The following is a 16,099-nucleotide window of genomic DNA, read 5'->3' as shown; positions in this document are numbered from 1 at the left end:
GCGCAATACTTTCTCACTCACAGACAGTCTCCCTGATGATTCTCGATTTTGGATACCATGACATTCTTTGTTTCTCTACCTGTCGAATACTGCCAACGTACTTGTTCTTCCTCTTTCGTTTGCTAGTCTTCCCGGCTTGCTGCCTAATTAATTCTTTTGATAATTATTTACTTGCGTTTTCGTTTTCTGTTCTCTGTATTTCTTACTTACTAATTCGATTTGTTGAGCCGTGGGAAGGTGTTGTGCTAGGCTGCTGTTCTTCGTAAAGGTAGCACGGTGCTTCTCTCATATTTTGATATTCACTCCTTACTTGGCACAGAACGTCTTAAAATGTCTTCTCTTTGAATTCTCTTTCTATATAGGCTATTTTCTCCAGTGATACCAGACCATTTTATGCTCCTTTTTCGATATATCTTTATAGACTAACGTGGAGTATCCTGTTGATCTATAATCTCAATATCTATATCCTATATATGAAAAGATCTGGTCTAGGATTTGTGGTTGGCTTTTAACCCTCCCAGGTTCATTGTTTCCAAGTAAATTTCATAATGGGAGATATTAATGAAGACTTTTCATGACAGGAGTGTTCATTCACGAGTGTTCAAAAATAGTTTAAAAGGGAGAAGAGAGCAATGAGACTCAAGTCTGTAGATCACCATCACAACTTCCTCTTATCCCGTCGTTATGATTTCTCATCACTTTCATAATCTCTTCTTAACTTTCACAATCTCCTCATAATGTTCACTCATTTTGACCAGCATTGCCATTATCCTCCTTATCTCTCTGTGTTCCTTATAATCTCGTTATCAATATATAATAAGAATTATAGCGTTGGTAGTTGTCTCAGTATTTTCATTCCATTAATACTATTATATCAGGATTTTTTAGAATAGGTCAACTCCTCTCCTTAGGTGTGCTCAGGTGAGGAAGAGGGTTGTATGTGAGTTGGAATATTCACCTGCAGAGGATTGGAGGAAATGGAATGGGAGAGTGGTATATGGAAAAGTAGGAGCGGGGAAGTGGGAAGTAATTGGGATGGTAGGTAGGGGCAAAGCAGGAATGGGGTAGGACGTGAAAATGTTTAAATATAGTGGGGATTGGAAATAAAGACCAAAAGTGTAAGTGAAGAAGTGTTAAAGAGTGGGAGCTCGGAAGAGCGTGGGTAGAGTGGCAGGAGATAAGAGTTCAAATGAAGTTGTTTGTGGAAAGTAGCAGGTAAGTTCATGGGGGTATGAATGTTGGTGGTGCTAGAGAAGTGAAGGAGGGGTAGAGAATGATGTGAAGTAATGGATAGGGAAGAAAAAGATCCTCACGTGCTAAACATTGAAAATCATAGGGGGACAGATACAAATATTCAAGAAGGAGTGATTTCTTCAAACTGTTGTCATCAAACTTATTATAATGCTACAGCTACTGACAGAAGTATGTTGTCACTCAAAGTATGTTGCCTCTCAAGAAATATGTTGTAAGTCAAGAACTATTGTTTCGCTCAAGAAGTATGTTGTCACCCAAGAAATATGTGGTCACAATACAAATTTGTTATAATTTAAAAATTACGTTGTAATTTAAAAATTAGGCTGTCAATCAAAATTTATGTTGTCAATCAAGAAGCATGTTGTGATTAAGAAGAGAGTAAAGATGCTGCCAGTACAGACAAGGGGGAAGCCAGGTGCGGCGCGCTGCAGCCTAGACAGTACTGGGAGTATCGAGAACCTTGATGATAAAGATATCTAGACACATGTTCAGTTGTTACCATAGAAACAACACCCATGTTGCTATGGTGTGCCACCACGCGGCTGACTTAATACTCTTGGATGTCTTAGGTATTAACTTCTATGTATTATACATGTAGGTACGACTTTTTCTAAATTATATACGTTTCAGAATGGGTTTTTACAAGATAATAATTTGTCATGGTTTTATGTCACACAAAACGTAAAGGCAACATTTACATGTCATTTATGTACCAGAAGAGACATATTGATACAATGCATTTATTTCAGACATTTTATCATTTACAGTCAAATTATTTTCCATTTCATGCATGGCAAATTTAGTTGATAGCTTAATACCTAAATGTTTTCAGTGTAGGATGTAATGTTCTAGTGTGTACTCACCTAGTTGTACTCACCTAGTTGTGTGTTCCTTTTTCTGTCCGCACACTTTACACTTCCTGTCAACACCACTCCCGGAGTATGCAGCTCTAGCCTGGAGTCCATACCTAGTTAAACAGAGACAACGTTAGAGAAAATCCAGAGATCCACCAGACTAGTCCCAGAACTGAGAGGTATGATTTACGAGGAAAGGCTACCGGGGCTAAACCTCACGTCCCTGGAAGACGTGAGGTTTAGACGGAAGAGTTAGGGGAGACATGATCACCACCTACAACATTCTCAGTGAAATTGACAGGGTGGATAAAAGAAAACTATTTAACATAGGTGAAACACGAATAATGGGACACAGGTGGAAAGTCAGTACCCAAATGAGCCAAAGAGACATTATAAATAATTTTGTCAGTGTCCGGGGTAGTTAACAAATTGAATGTATTAGACAGTTATGTAGTGGAGGCTGACTCCATAAACAGTTTCAAATGAAGATATGATAAAGCCCAATAGGCTCAGGAATCTGTACACCAGTTGATTGACAGTTGAGAGGCGAGACCAAAAAGCCGAAGCTCAACCCCTTTAAGCACAATTAGGAGAGTACGTCATCCATATCACCAAACAAGCCAGAGATACTTGAAGCCAAGACGTATTCCAGCTGTGACAACGTGTGACAGTCTACTGACTTTGTTACTTGCTCTAGAATAATGGTTCGTGTTACACATTTCATTGTACCATGCTCCTGGGAGACTGGTGGTGTTACCATGCTCCTGGGGGTGTTACCATGCTCCCGGTGGTGTTACCATGCTCCAGGGGGTGTTACCATGCTCCCGGTGGTGTTACCATGCTCCAGGTGGTGTTACCATGCTCCCGGTGGTGTTACCATGCTCCCGGTGGTGTTACCATGCTCCAGGTGGTGTTACCATGCTCCCGGTGGTGTTACCATGCTCCCGGTGGTGTTACCATGCTCCAGGTGGTGTTACCATGCTCCCGGTGGTGTTACCATGCTCCCGGTGGTGTTACTATGCTCCCGGTGGTGTTACCATGCTCCCAGTGGTGTTACCATGGTCCCGGTGGTGTTACCATGCTCCCGGTGGTGTTACCATGCTCCAGGTGGTGTTGCCATGCTCCAGGTGGTGTTACCATGCTCCCGGTGGTATTACCATGCTCCCGGTGGTGTTACTATGCTCCAGGTGGTGTTACCATGCTTCCGGTGGTGTTACCATGCTCCCGGTGGTGTTACCATGCTCCAGGTGGTGTTACCATGCTCCCGGTGGTGTTACCATGCTCCCGGTGGTGTTACCATGCTCCAGGTGGTGTTGCCATGCTCCAGGTGGTTACCATGCTCCCGGTGGTGTTACCATGCTCCCGGTGGTGTTACTATGCTCCCGGTGGTGTTACCATGCTCCCAGTGGTGTTACCATGCTCCCGGTGGTGTTACCATGCTCCCGGTGGTGTTACCATGCTCCCGGTGGTGTTACCATGCTCCCAGTGGTGTTACCATGCTCCCGGTGGTGTTACTATGCTCCCGGTGGTGTTACCATGCTCCCAGTGGTGTTACCATGCTCCCGGTGGTGTTACCATGCTCCCGGTGGTGTTACCATGCTCCCGGTGGTGTTACCATGCTCCAGATGGTGTTACCATGCTCCCGGTGGTGTTACCATGCTCCCGGTGGTGTTACCATGCTCCAGGTGGTGCTACCATGCTCCCGGTGGTGTTACCATGCTCCCGGTGGTGTTACCATGCTCCCGGTGGTGTTACCATGCTCCAGGTGGTGTTACCAAGCTCCCGGTGGTGTTACCATGCTCCCGGTGGTGTTACCATGCTCCCGGTGGTGTTACCATGCTCCCGGTGGTGTTACCATGCTCCCGGTGGTGTTACCATGCTCCCGGTGGTGTTACCATGCTCCCGGTGGTGTTACCATGCTCCCGGTGGTGTTACCATGCTCCCGGTGGTGTTACCATGCTCCCGGTGGTGTTACCATGCTCCCGGTGGTGTTACCATGCTCCCGGTGGTGTTACCATGTAGACTCTAAACACTCTCCCTGGCGTCTGACACACCTGGCCCCATCTCCGTCACCTTGGAGCCAGCCTGCAGCTCCCCGCCATCTTGCGCAACACGAATAATTATCTTGTAGCCTTCTAGCTCAAATAACATAACATTTTATGTCGAATAATTTATAACGTTTTCTAAGCAATTCATTGTAACATTTGTAAAGTAATTTGCGAAAGTATTGTGAGGCAGAAATTATATAAATTAGTTTCTTAGCAAATCTTTTGAAGTTGTAAAGAGAATTTTATGCTTTAATAAGTAACTCATAATTTAATAAATAATTATTAGTATTTTTTTTATGTCATACTTTACTCAGCAACTGAGAGCGACTGAACTATTACTGCGAGAGTTCACTTGTGGAGGACTGAGTATGCTGGGTACTCTGTTCACTTGTGGAGGACTGAGTATGCTGGGTACTCTGTCCACTTGTGGAGGACTGAGTATGCTGGGTACTCTGTTCACTTGTGGAGGACTGAGTATGCTGGGTACTCTGTTCACTTGTGGAGGACTGAGTATGCTGGGTACTCTGTTCACTTGTGGAGGACTGAGTATGCTGGGTACTCTGTCCACTTGTGGAGGACTGAGTATGCTGGGTACTCTGTTCACTTGTGGAGGACTGAGTATGCTGGGTACTCTGTACTCTGTGGAGGACTGAGTATGCTGGGTACTCTGTTCACTTGTGGAGGACTGAGTATGCTGGGTACTCTGTTCACTTGTGGAGGACTGAGTATGCTGGGTACTCTGTACTCTGTGGAGGACTGAGTATGCTGGGTACTCTGTCCACTTGTGGAGGACTGAGTATGCTGGGTACTCTGTTCACTTGTGGAGGACTGAGTATGCTGGGTACTCTGTACTCTGTGGAGGACTGAGTATGCTGGGTACTCTGTTCACTTGTGGAGGACTGAGTATGCTGGGTACTCTGTTCACTTGTGGAGGACTGAGTATGCTGGGTACTCTGTTCACTTGTGGAGGACTGAGTATGCTGGGTACTCTGTACTCTGTGGAGGACTGAGTATGCTGGGTACTCTGTTCACTTGTGGAGGACTGAGTATGCTGGGTACTCTGTTCACTTGTGGAGGACTGAGTATGCTGGGTACTCTGTCCACTTGTGGAGGACTGAGTATGCTGGGTACTCTGTACTCTGTGGAGGACTGAGTATGCTGGGTACTCTGTACTCTGTGGAGGACTGAGTATGCTGGGTACTCTGTTCACTTGTGGAGGACTGAGTATGCTGGGTACTCTGTTCACTTGTGGAGGACTCTTAATAGTCTGTGGTGGTAAATAATATTACTAATAATAATAGTTTGTGATCTACCAGTAACCCAACCACTATTGTGCTTTATACAGTTGACTGTATACTTACAACATATCTGCTTACTTACAATTCCCAAAAGAGAACCAACGATGCAATTATTAGTCTCCTTGATATAATTTACTCAGCCCTTGACAAAAATGAGTTTCCGATTGGACTCTTCATTGACCTGAGAAAGGCCTTTGATACTGGTAATCACAATTACCTCTTACGTAAACTCCATCATTATGGAATCCAATCATCTCTCTATATTATGCACTAATCTATCCCTATCTTAATTATGGTATCTGTGCATGGGGTTCAACCACTGCAAACCACCTCAAGTCCATCATCACCCAGCAAAAATCTGCTATCAGAATAATAACAAATTCTGCTTCTCAGCCCCCTTGTTTAACTCCCTAAACATGCTAAACATAATCTCACTCCACAAATTCTCTTGTGTCAACTACATTTACAAAACCCTATTCTTAAATGCAAATCCTGCTCTGAAACTCTCCCTGGACAGATGCAATAGGACCCATTATCACCACACCAGAAATAAATATCTCTTTGATATCCCCAGAGTCAAACTTAATCTGTGTAAACACTATGCAAGTAAAGGGCCCCAGTCTATGGAACTCACTCCCTATTGAATTGAAAAGCTGTCCAACTTTTGCGTCATTTAAAAACAAAACTAAAAAGTACCTAATTCCATCTTCATAGTTTTTTACCTTTTGCTTTAAAATTACACTGTATCTATTGCTACGCAATCTCCCAATCCTTATGTACCCAATCTGAACATCTTTACCAGTGTGATCATTGCTGTCTTCTTATATGCGCTATCAATCTGCTGTATGGTGTCTATTAATCTTGTTTAAATTACCAATCAAGTTGTCAATGTAATCAATCAGAGCTTTAATATATCAATGTGCTTTACTATACTTACTAATCTCTCTCATCTCATTTTTTTCTTGCAATGTATCTGTTATCATTTTATTAATTCTGCTAGAATATACCTACTTAAAATTATCTGTTAGATTAAGGACCTGCCCGAAACGCTGCGCGTACTAGTGGCTTTACAAGATTGTAAATACTATGCTATGTATTCTCTCAAACCCAATGTACCTTCTTGTAAATAAATAAATAAATAAATAAATAAATAAATAAATAAATAAATAAATAAATAAATAAATAAATAAATAAATAAATAAATAAATAAATAAATAAATAAATTGGCTTTATAATCACAGAATCTACTACTCATGACAAATCCCCCTGGCATTGCCTATTGACATTTACTCCATGAACAGAATCTCCCTTGGATAGAGATTAAAACTTACAATCAAAAAACATTCTAGGCAAGCCCAAAAGCTTTTGACTAAAGCACAGTGGAAAAATTCTCTCCCCCCCCCCCAAGCTCTACAATACATTAAATGTATGTGATGTAACTATAACCTGAGCCATGGAGTAAGATTGCAAAATACATGGAATCACAGCGTCTCCATCACCCTGGACAACATGGTTTCAAAATGGGGCGCTCTTGCCTATCACAGTTGCTGGACGACTTTGACATGACCTTAGATGCCATGGAAGACAAGCAAAATGCTGATGTAATTTACACAGATTTTGCAAAAAGCCTTCGACAAATGTGACCATGGTGTTATTGCATACAAAATGTGTTCAAAAGGAATTACCGGGAAAATAGGGAGATGAATTTACAATTTCCTAACAGAACCCAATGTGCAATAGTCAACAAAATAAAATCCGGATCATTAACCGTGAAGAGCTCAATCCCCCAGGGTACTGTGCTTGCTCCAGTACTCTTCCTTATTCTCATATCGGATATAGAAAGGACAAGAACTGTAGTACCGTATCATCCTTTGCAGATGATACGGTACAGATGACACTTTTATTAGAGTAGACAACATAGAGGACGCAGCAAACCTCCAATCTTATGTAAATCAGGGTTTTCAATGGACCACATCAAATAATTATGTAATTAAAGAAGATAAGTTATGGAAAAAATAATGATAATATGGAAAATGGATGATATGGAAAAAAATGATAATATAAAAACGGAAACCACGTAAAAAAATGCAGTCAAATCATACTGTAGAACGAAATAGCAATGTAAAGGATTTGGGAGTATTAATGTCGGAAGAACTTACTTTTAAAGCACACTGTGGGAACCGACCTGTGAGATTTATATTTATTTAATTTATATGAATTTATATTTACGTTAATTTATATACTTCGATAGCAATTTGTATAATGATAAGTGGACTGTATTTCTGCAATAATCTCATAATCTCACAAATCGATCCTCTACACATTAGGGGGGGTTTATATTAATTGAATATATATGCAGCCAATCAAACTACAGTAATAGACTACATACATTGAAGAGGTTCCTTATCTTATAGTACAGCAGGTTAGTCCACCAGGTATAACTAGGGTGTAGACACCAAATTATCCTCTTTGAGGTAGCTTCCATCACCCAGTAACTGATGCACAAAGCCTTGCTTCCTCGACTTGACCTATTAAAAGGGCACTAGCTGTAAAGCCAGAATCCTATATATGACAAGTATTTCAGAGAAAACACTATACATGGAACAATAAAGACCTGGCTTAATTACCTTTAGTTTGAGGCTATATCGTGCTCTAACCGGCTAACCCTACCCAATGACATTAATGGCCACTAATGATAGATAATGGGTTTCGGAAAGAACACTTAACTTGATTTGTAGACAGCGTGTTGAAAATGGTACACCTTTAGTTTCCATAACACTACGTCCAAGTAAATTAACAGGAGCCGAATTTGCTCCCGTGTGAGCCTCTGGTCTAGTCTCAACAATGGCAATGTCTAACACTCCATACTATTGACGCTACTGGCCGACATTGTCCAGATATGATAGGAGCCGAATTTGCTCCACACGTCTCAGAGGTGACACAACAATGGCTGCCCTCCTCCTCCCTAACGCCTGGCTTACATTGTCCAGATGACGGAAAGTGATAGAAGGGTCACATTTACTCTACTTTAATATTGATAATTAAGTTAATTTATATGAGATGTTTTTATGATGGTAAAGTCCAAAGACTAATGTATTTAAGAATAATTCCCAGCAGAATAGCTGGTGAATTATAATAGTATGTGGTGATGATATCCCGTTTTCTTTAGACGGTAATTCCACTACAAGTTACGTTTTCTATGGGTAACTTGTTTATACAATACAGCTATTATCTGTATGATTATTAAATGATGTCGGATTTTCTGACACACACATTAAAGAAGCCGTCACAACTGCAAGAAAATCACAGGCTGGATGATAAGAACCTTTAAAAAAAAAGAGATGCTATTCTAATGATGATAATTTTCAAGACGCTTGTGCTCTCTAGAGTGGAATAATGTTGCACAATGGCAGCCTTCTTTCAAAGCTGGAGAAATTGCTGACCTGGAGATCGTGCAAAATCCTTTACTACTGGAATCCACTCAGTAAAACATCTAAACTATTGGGACCGTCTAAAATCCCTAAATCTGTATTCTCTAGAGCGCAGGTAGGAGATACATAAAAATTTACACATAGAAAATATTATTAGAGGGACTGGTCCCAAATCTGCACACAGATATAATACCACATGAGACCAGAAGGCATGGCAGGATATGCAGAATACCCCCGTTGAAAAGCACAGGTGCAATAGGTACTCTGAGAGAGATTGATCAACATCAAACACCCGAGTCTATTCAACACGCTTCCACAACACATAAGGGGCATAACTGGCCGACCCCTCACAGTGTTCAAGAGAGAACTTTATAAACACCTCCAAAGGATACCTGATCAACCAGGCTGTCATTCATACGTCAGGCTGCGAGCAACCACGTCCAACAGCCTGGTTGATCAGTCAAGCAACCAGGAGGCCTGGTCACAGACAGACCGGGCGGCGGGGACGTTGAGCCCCGAAATCAACGCAAGATTATCTGGAGGTTATCTTAAGATAATTTCGGGGCTTAGCGTCCCCGAGGCCCGGTCCTTGACCAGGCCTCTTTTTTGCTACACACCCCCAGGAAGCAGACCGTAGCAGCTGTCAAATTCCCAGGTACCTATTTACTGCTATGTGAACAAGGACATCAGGATGAAAGAAATTCTGCTCATTTGTTTCCACCTCCACCGAGGATCGAACCCGGAACCTTGGGACTAAGAATCCCAAACGCTGCCCACTCAGCTGTCTAGCCCAATACAAAAAGGTAAGTACGAAATTGGTGTATATAAATTTTACTGCTAGTCAGGCCCTGTAAGACTTATATTGAATGTGAGAATCATTTAAGATTCACGAGAGCAAATTCTTGGCCATGTAATGGTGTCAGACGGCGCTCATGAGTGCGAGAGAGTGCGTGGCCGGCGACACCCGCACCTGCCGCTACACCTTCCACCTCCAGGAGTACCACACCATGAGTCGCGCCTGCTTCGACTGCCCCCACAACCTCACTGACTGCTCCCGTCCCGAGTGTGTGGCTGGCGACGGAGTGGCCAGACCGTTAGTTGCTATCAACCGTCAACTGCCTGGACCCAGAGTCCAGGTCAGTGGTTCTGTCATCACACCAGGAGTGTTGTCACCAGATCAGTGGTGCTGTCATCAGGTCAGTAGTGCTGCCATCAGGCCAGTAGTGCTGCCATCAGGTCAGTAGTGCTGCCATCAGGTCAGTAGTGCTGCCATCAGGCCAGTAGTGCTGCCATCAGGTCAGTAGTGCCGCCATCAGATCTGTAGTGCTGCCATCAGATCTGTAGTGCTGCCATCAGGTCAGTAGTGCTGCCATCAGGTCAGTAGTGCTGCCATCAGGTCAGTAGTGCTGCCATCAGGTCAGTAGTGCTGCCATCAGGTCAGTAGTGCTGCCATCAGGTCAGTAGTTGTGGGTTGTCGGTCAACATGGCTACAGGGTGCTCTGTGGGCGCCGTCGACCACGTTAATCTATTCTGTGAGGAGGACTTCCCCCCACTGATTGTTGAAGATATTCCGGAGGGTTTGGGTGTGGGTGTGCCCTTGGATGGTGTGCGTGTACATAGTGAAGCTGCAGCTAATGAGGATCGGATGCTGGGTGCCGTGCCGTCGTCGTCTGCGCCTTCTATGGCTGCCGTGAGTGCTGTCGGTGTGGGTGTGGTTCGGCGGGTCGACCTTCTCACGCCTCCCACTTCTGCGGCTGCTGTGCCTTATTCTCCCGTGGCTCACGTCACGGCTTGCGCGCCTCTTCTGCCTGTCATGAAATTAAAGTGTGGGGGGTCGCGGCCTCCTGTTGTGTTTGCCTCCCCCCCCCCCCCCCCCGGTCATAGCCGCCGCTGAGGTTTTGCGTGCCCGTGCCAGGTCGTGGACTCCCTGCATCGCTCGGGAGTCCGATTCTGTGGGGGTGGAGAGCTCGAATGACCTGTGCCCTAACCCTAAGCGCTCGTGGTGATCTTCATCTGTTTTGGCCTCGGATGGTCACCCCTGGGCAGATGTGGGGAATTTTGTGAGCTACGTTTCTTTTGACGGTGAGGGGTCTGTGACTCGTGATGTTCCGGTGGTCTCGGAGGTGGTGGTGGTGGATGTCCATGCGACGGATACAGGTGCTGGTGTGGGGAGCTCTGTGTTGGTTCCTGTGCCCTCCCCCCCCCCCCCCCCGGTGCCTCCCGTTGTGGGCTCCACGAAGTTGGGGTGCTGTCCCCTCCCCTGTGGAAGATGATGCGGCCCATGAACTCGTGGTAGTTCCTAACATGGTCGAACCTGTACCCGGCGGTCCGTTGCGAGTTTGGGCCCCTGTGGTGTAGTGTTACCGTGTTGGGGGGGAGGTTGCCTCGTCTGGGGACGTGGTATTGCTGATGAGGAGTTTGGACCCAGTCTAAGGTCCGGGTGCAGCCAGTTCATTGGTGCTCGTCCACTGTGTGGGTGCCCAGTGTGTAGGTTTTCATCTCTGGTGTTCCTGATTTTATGTCGCGCTCGGGGACGTCTGGCGGTCATCCTCGGGAAGATGAGCGGATCGTTTGGGAGACGTACTGTTTGCGGTTTTTGGAAAAGGATTATCAACATAAATATGTGTAGGCATTGAATTCTCGCATATATCCCTTGCCTTTGGCATATTGATGTGTTTCGAATGCTGTTCTTGTTGTGAGTTCTTCAGGCTTTCTTATTGTTCATGTGTATTGTTTGTAACGTGTGATGCTTTTGTGTCCATTTTGGGCTGACTTGTGTATTTGTCTCTTTAAATGAACCTGTTGCAAAATACTTCTGTATTCGTGTTTTCATGTATTTATGTTGGTATGGCTTAGAGATTATTGTTTTGTTCCTTTGTAACTTGTACTTTTGTTGTTGGTTTCTTTTTTGTATTTGTTTTTATGGTAGTTATGTAGCATGCTTTCGCATATACAAAAAAAATACTGTACCCGGCAATCTGTTCCATAAATCAACAACCGTGTTTCCAAATAATTATTTTCCCAGGTCTTCCCTGAATCTAATTTTATCCAATTTATATCCATTGTTTCATGATCTGTTTTGTTTTTATATATTTAACACTTTGGATATCAAGGGGGGGGGGGGGGGGTATTTACTCTTTCATCTTATTTTATACATTTTAATCATATTACCCCTAATTCTCCCTCTTCCTTTCCAGCCCGTTGTCATCGTAAGGTGGCTGCCGGGATGTGATGCTTTATGGGACGGTCCTCTGTCCTTTTGAAGCCTTATGTTCCTGCTGCCATCTTCACTAATTGTGTTGGATGGCTTTTTCCGTTTCCATATGTTTCATTTTTCCTCTCCCCTCTTCTCTTTGTCTTTCCCGCCGATCTTTTGCCATTCTTGATTATTCTTTTGGACTACTTCTGTTTTGACGCCCGGGTGTTTGGGGAGGCACACTCTCACCCGAAGAACTGTGGTAAATAACGTTGCAAGCGAGAACACACTTTTATTGTCAATCCTCGCCTTCATTGCTGAACCCAATCTTGACGGACTGACGGTTCTTAAGGTGGCGATTGCGGGGGTGTATACTCACGATGCACCCCTGGGAGGCCCCGTCTTGTCAGGTGTCCTATCCTCTAAATATGGCTCCATGATGGGTATGGGGGCCTAGCTCGGACCTAGCCCCCCCCCCCCCCCGAGTTAGATTGTGTTGGATGGCCGGGCTCTGTAGCCCCGCTACATTGGGCCCCTGACCATGTTCCTTCTCGGACTCTCCTGACTGCCTCTCTCTCCGCTTCCCTCCCACCTCAGTGGCAAGGTTTAGCTCCACGCCCCCAGTGGTGATAACCTCATCACCTGGCGTGGCTCCGTCTCCAGTTGTCATAACTGCGCCTTTTACCCCCTCTCTTACTGGGGGTAATCGGCGTCGTCACCTCTGCACTCACTCGCACTTGATTCCTTCACAATTTCCTTTCCAGGCTTTGTTTGGTCCTGCTACATGGAATAAGTATTTTGACCATAGTCATGTTGACCCTACTCGTCCTGATGATTTATTTCTCCATAAGCACCTTGTTGATTCAGTGGATAGTTTTGTCACCTTTAACCCTACCCGTACTGGTACCCGTGTTGTAGCAGCCCCTTATCAGGAAGCAGCTGCCCGCTTGGCTGCGTTGTCCTACATTGGAGAGACCCCTGCTCGGATCTCCAAAAATGCCCAGTTGAATGCCTGCATTGGCACAATTCTTCTCCTGCACCATGTTGCGACTGGTGATAGGGAACTTAAAGATTGCCAGGAGGATATTAAGTATATCCTTGAGGCCCAAGGCCATTCTGTCCTCCAGGTGGATACATTCACTCGATCCCTTCGTAGTCTTCGCCATCAATCTCTTTGCGTTGTGAAGGTCACGTTTGATGGTAGATCCCTTCCCTCTTCAGTCATTCTTGCTGGTGCCAAGTTCTCTGCTCAGGAGTACATCCCCCCCTCTCCTCGCCTCTGCAGCAGGTGCTGGAGATTTGGGCATGGTCCCTTCAGGTGCAAAAGTGAGATCTCTCTCTGCCCCTTGTGTGGCCCCTCGGGTCATTCCAAGACAGAGCGCACTTCTTCCCAAACTCTCTGCATCAATTGCGGTGACGCCCATCCTACCTTCTCCCGCGCATATGCGCATTACAAATTTGAGGAAGTCATCCTCAATTTGAAGCATCATGATAATTTGTCTTTTCTTGAGGCTAGGCGCCAGGTTTCGCCGTCTTCCCTCTTTCACTGGCATGTCTTATGCTCGTGTGTTGCGTTCGCCTCCTTCTCGCCCTCTCCCGCTTTCTCAGTTTTGCAACCGTTTCCAGGCCTTAGGCCCCCGACACCTCCACCACCACCTCGTCTGCTCCGTCTGTTCCTTTGCGTTCTGGGCCAGAGGATCCTCCTGGTACTCCGTCTGGTGTTTCCTTCCTTCCCGGCCTTCCTCGTCTACTGTGCCCTCCTTCCCTTCTCGCCCCACACCTTCTGAGCCCTCCCTTCTGTCTCTTGGTCTTCCTCGCCGCCTATCTGTTCAGGCCATTGTCCATCCTCCTCCCAGCGTTCGTCATATTGCCCGTTCCCATTCTCCTTCTCCTGTTGAAACTGTCGAGGCGGTCGCCCAGTATATTGTTGATGGTACGTCTGTCTCTCTCTACGTCAGAAGCGTAAGCCTGGCTCCTCTCTTCCTCACTGGCGGGTAAGAAGGCTTTGATGTATTCCTCACCTTCCGACTCCAACACTATCCCTGCTTCCCCTCCCTCTTCAGTGTCGGGGGTCTCCTGTCCCTCCTATGGAGGTTTCCTTGGTCCTTGATCCTCTCTTGGATGCTGCCCTTGCGCTCGATGCCTTCGCCTGTTTGTCCTTCCAGCCTCCGATTCCCTTGACCGCTCCTCTTCGTTGCCTCCTCCCATTTCGGACTCTGTACTGTTCGCCTCTGGTCCATCCTCCCACTCCCAACCACTTGGACTGGACGTTAGAGCGACAGTCTTGCTTCATGCAGGTCAGCGTTCAATCCCCGACCGTCCAAGTGGTTGGGCACCATTCCATCCCCCCTGTCCCATCTCAAATCCTTATCCTGACCCCTTCCAAGTGCTATATAGTTGTCATGACTTGGCGCTTTCCCCTGATAGTTTCCTTCCCTGCCCTTGTCTCAGTTATCTTTGCTAACTTTACCTCTGCCCCGTTACCTTGATTTCACTGATCTTGATGTGTTATTCCTTAGTCTACTGTGTTCTACTTTGCCTTTATTTCTCCCTTATTATCTCTGTTTCTGTTCTCTTTTTTGTCTATGTCTGTTCTTCAATGAAATATTCGTGGTTTTTATGCCAACTTCCATGAACTCCAACTTCTGATCGCACAGTTTTCCAATCTTTGTGTTTGTCTCCAGGAGCCGATGCTTGGCGCTCGTCTTGGTCGCTTCCGTGGTTATTTCGTTCTGTCTTCCCCTCCAGCTCTTCCTGGGGCTCATACCTCAACTGCTATTTTGATCCATCTTGATATTCCCTTCGTCCCCTTACTTTTTCAATTGAACATTCAGTGTTCTGCAGCCCGTATCTTTGTGAGTAAATGATATACCATCTGTTCCATTTATCTCCCGCCGAATGTCCCACTTTCTCTTCCTGATCTTAAACATCTATTGGACTCCTTCCCAGAGCCTGTGCTCCTTTCGGGTGATTTTAACTGTCGGCATACCCTCTGGGGTGATGTTCTGGCAAACATCCGGGGCCGCCTTCTTGAACCTTTTTTTGTCCTCTCTTCTTCACTGTGTCTTCTGAATTCTGGAGAGCCCACTCATGTTGATTTCCGCACTCACACCCTTTCCTGTCTTGATTTTTCTCTCTGCTCGTCTTCTCTTTACTTGGACTTCACCTGGCGGGTTCTTAAGGACCTACATAACAGTGACCATTTCCCCATCCTTGTCACCTTCTCTTTTATCCCCTCCCCTCTTCTTCCCTAGGTGGCAATTTGTCAGGGCTGACTGGAACCTCTTCACCTTGCACGCTACTCTTTCCGACCTCTCTGATATGCCGATTTCCCAAGCCCTCCTTCTCTTTCATGACACCGATTTTTATGCTGCCCTCTGCTCTATTCCTCGCTCTACCTCCAGATGCGTGCGGAAGTGCGTTCACTGGTGGAACGCAGATTCTGGTTGGGCTGTCTACTGTAAGCATGCAGCCTGGAAGAAACACCGTCATCGTAGGATGCCCATTTCTTTTGTTTTGTTTCGAAGGGCTGTTAAACCTTACATGGCCCTACGGGCCTTCCATAAGGCTATACGTGAGGGTTGGAGATCTTTCGTTTCCACCATTACGTCTGACACTCCTCTGCCCCTTATCTGGAAGAAAATCCGCAAGATAGCAGGTAAGTTTGTTCCAGATGTCTCGCCAGTCCTTCACCTCTGTGGTTCTATTGTGGCGGATCCGGTGTCGGTCGCGACCAAACTGGGTTCTCACTTGTCGACTGTTAGCTCCGGCTCTCATCTTCCTCGTTCTTTCCTTACACGTAAGCCCCTTCTTGAATCTTCTCCCTTAGATTTTTGCACTTCTCTTCAGCTTCCCTATAATGATCCTTTCTCTCTCTCAGAACTCCAGTCTGCCCTGGCCCTCTGTGGTTCTACGGTGGCGGGTTCAAATGATATTCATTATCAGATGTTTCACCATCTCCCTTTCTGCACGTTTCAGTATTTACTAAGTGTTTACAACCGTGTATGGGAGTCGTCAT

The sequence above is a fragment of the Procambarus clarkii genome, chromosome 1 (genome assembly GCF_040958095.1).
Source record: "Procambarus clarkii isolate CNS0578487 chromosome 1, FALCON_Pclarkii_2.0, whole genome shotgun sequence".
NCBI classification, from domain to species: domain Eukaryota; kingdom Metazoa; phylum Arthropoda; class Malacostraca; order Decapoda; family Cambaridae; genus Procambarus; species Procambarus clarkii.
Note: the sequence above shows the minus strand (reverse complement) of the source record.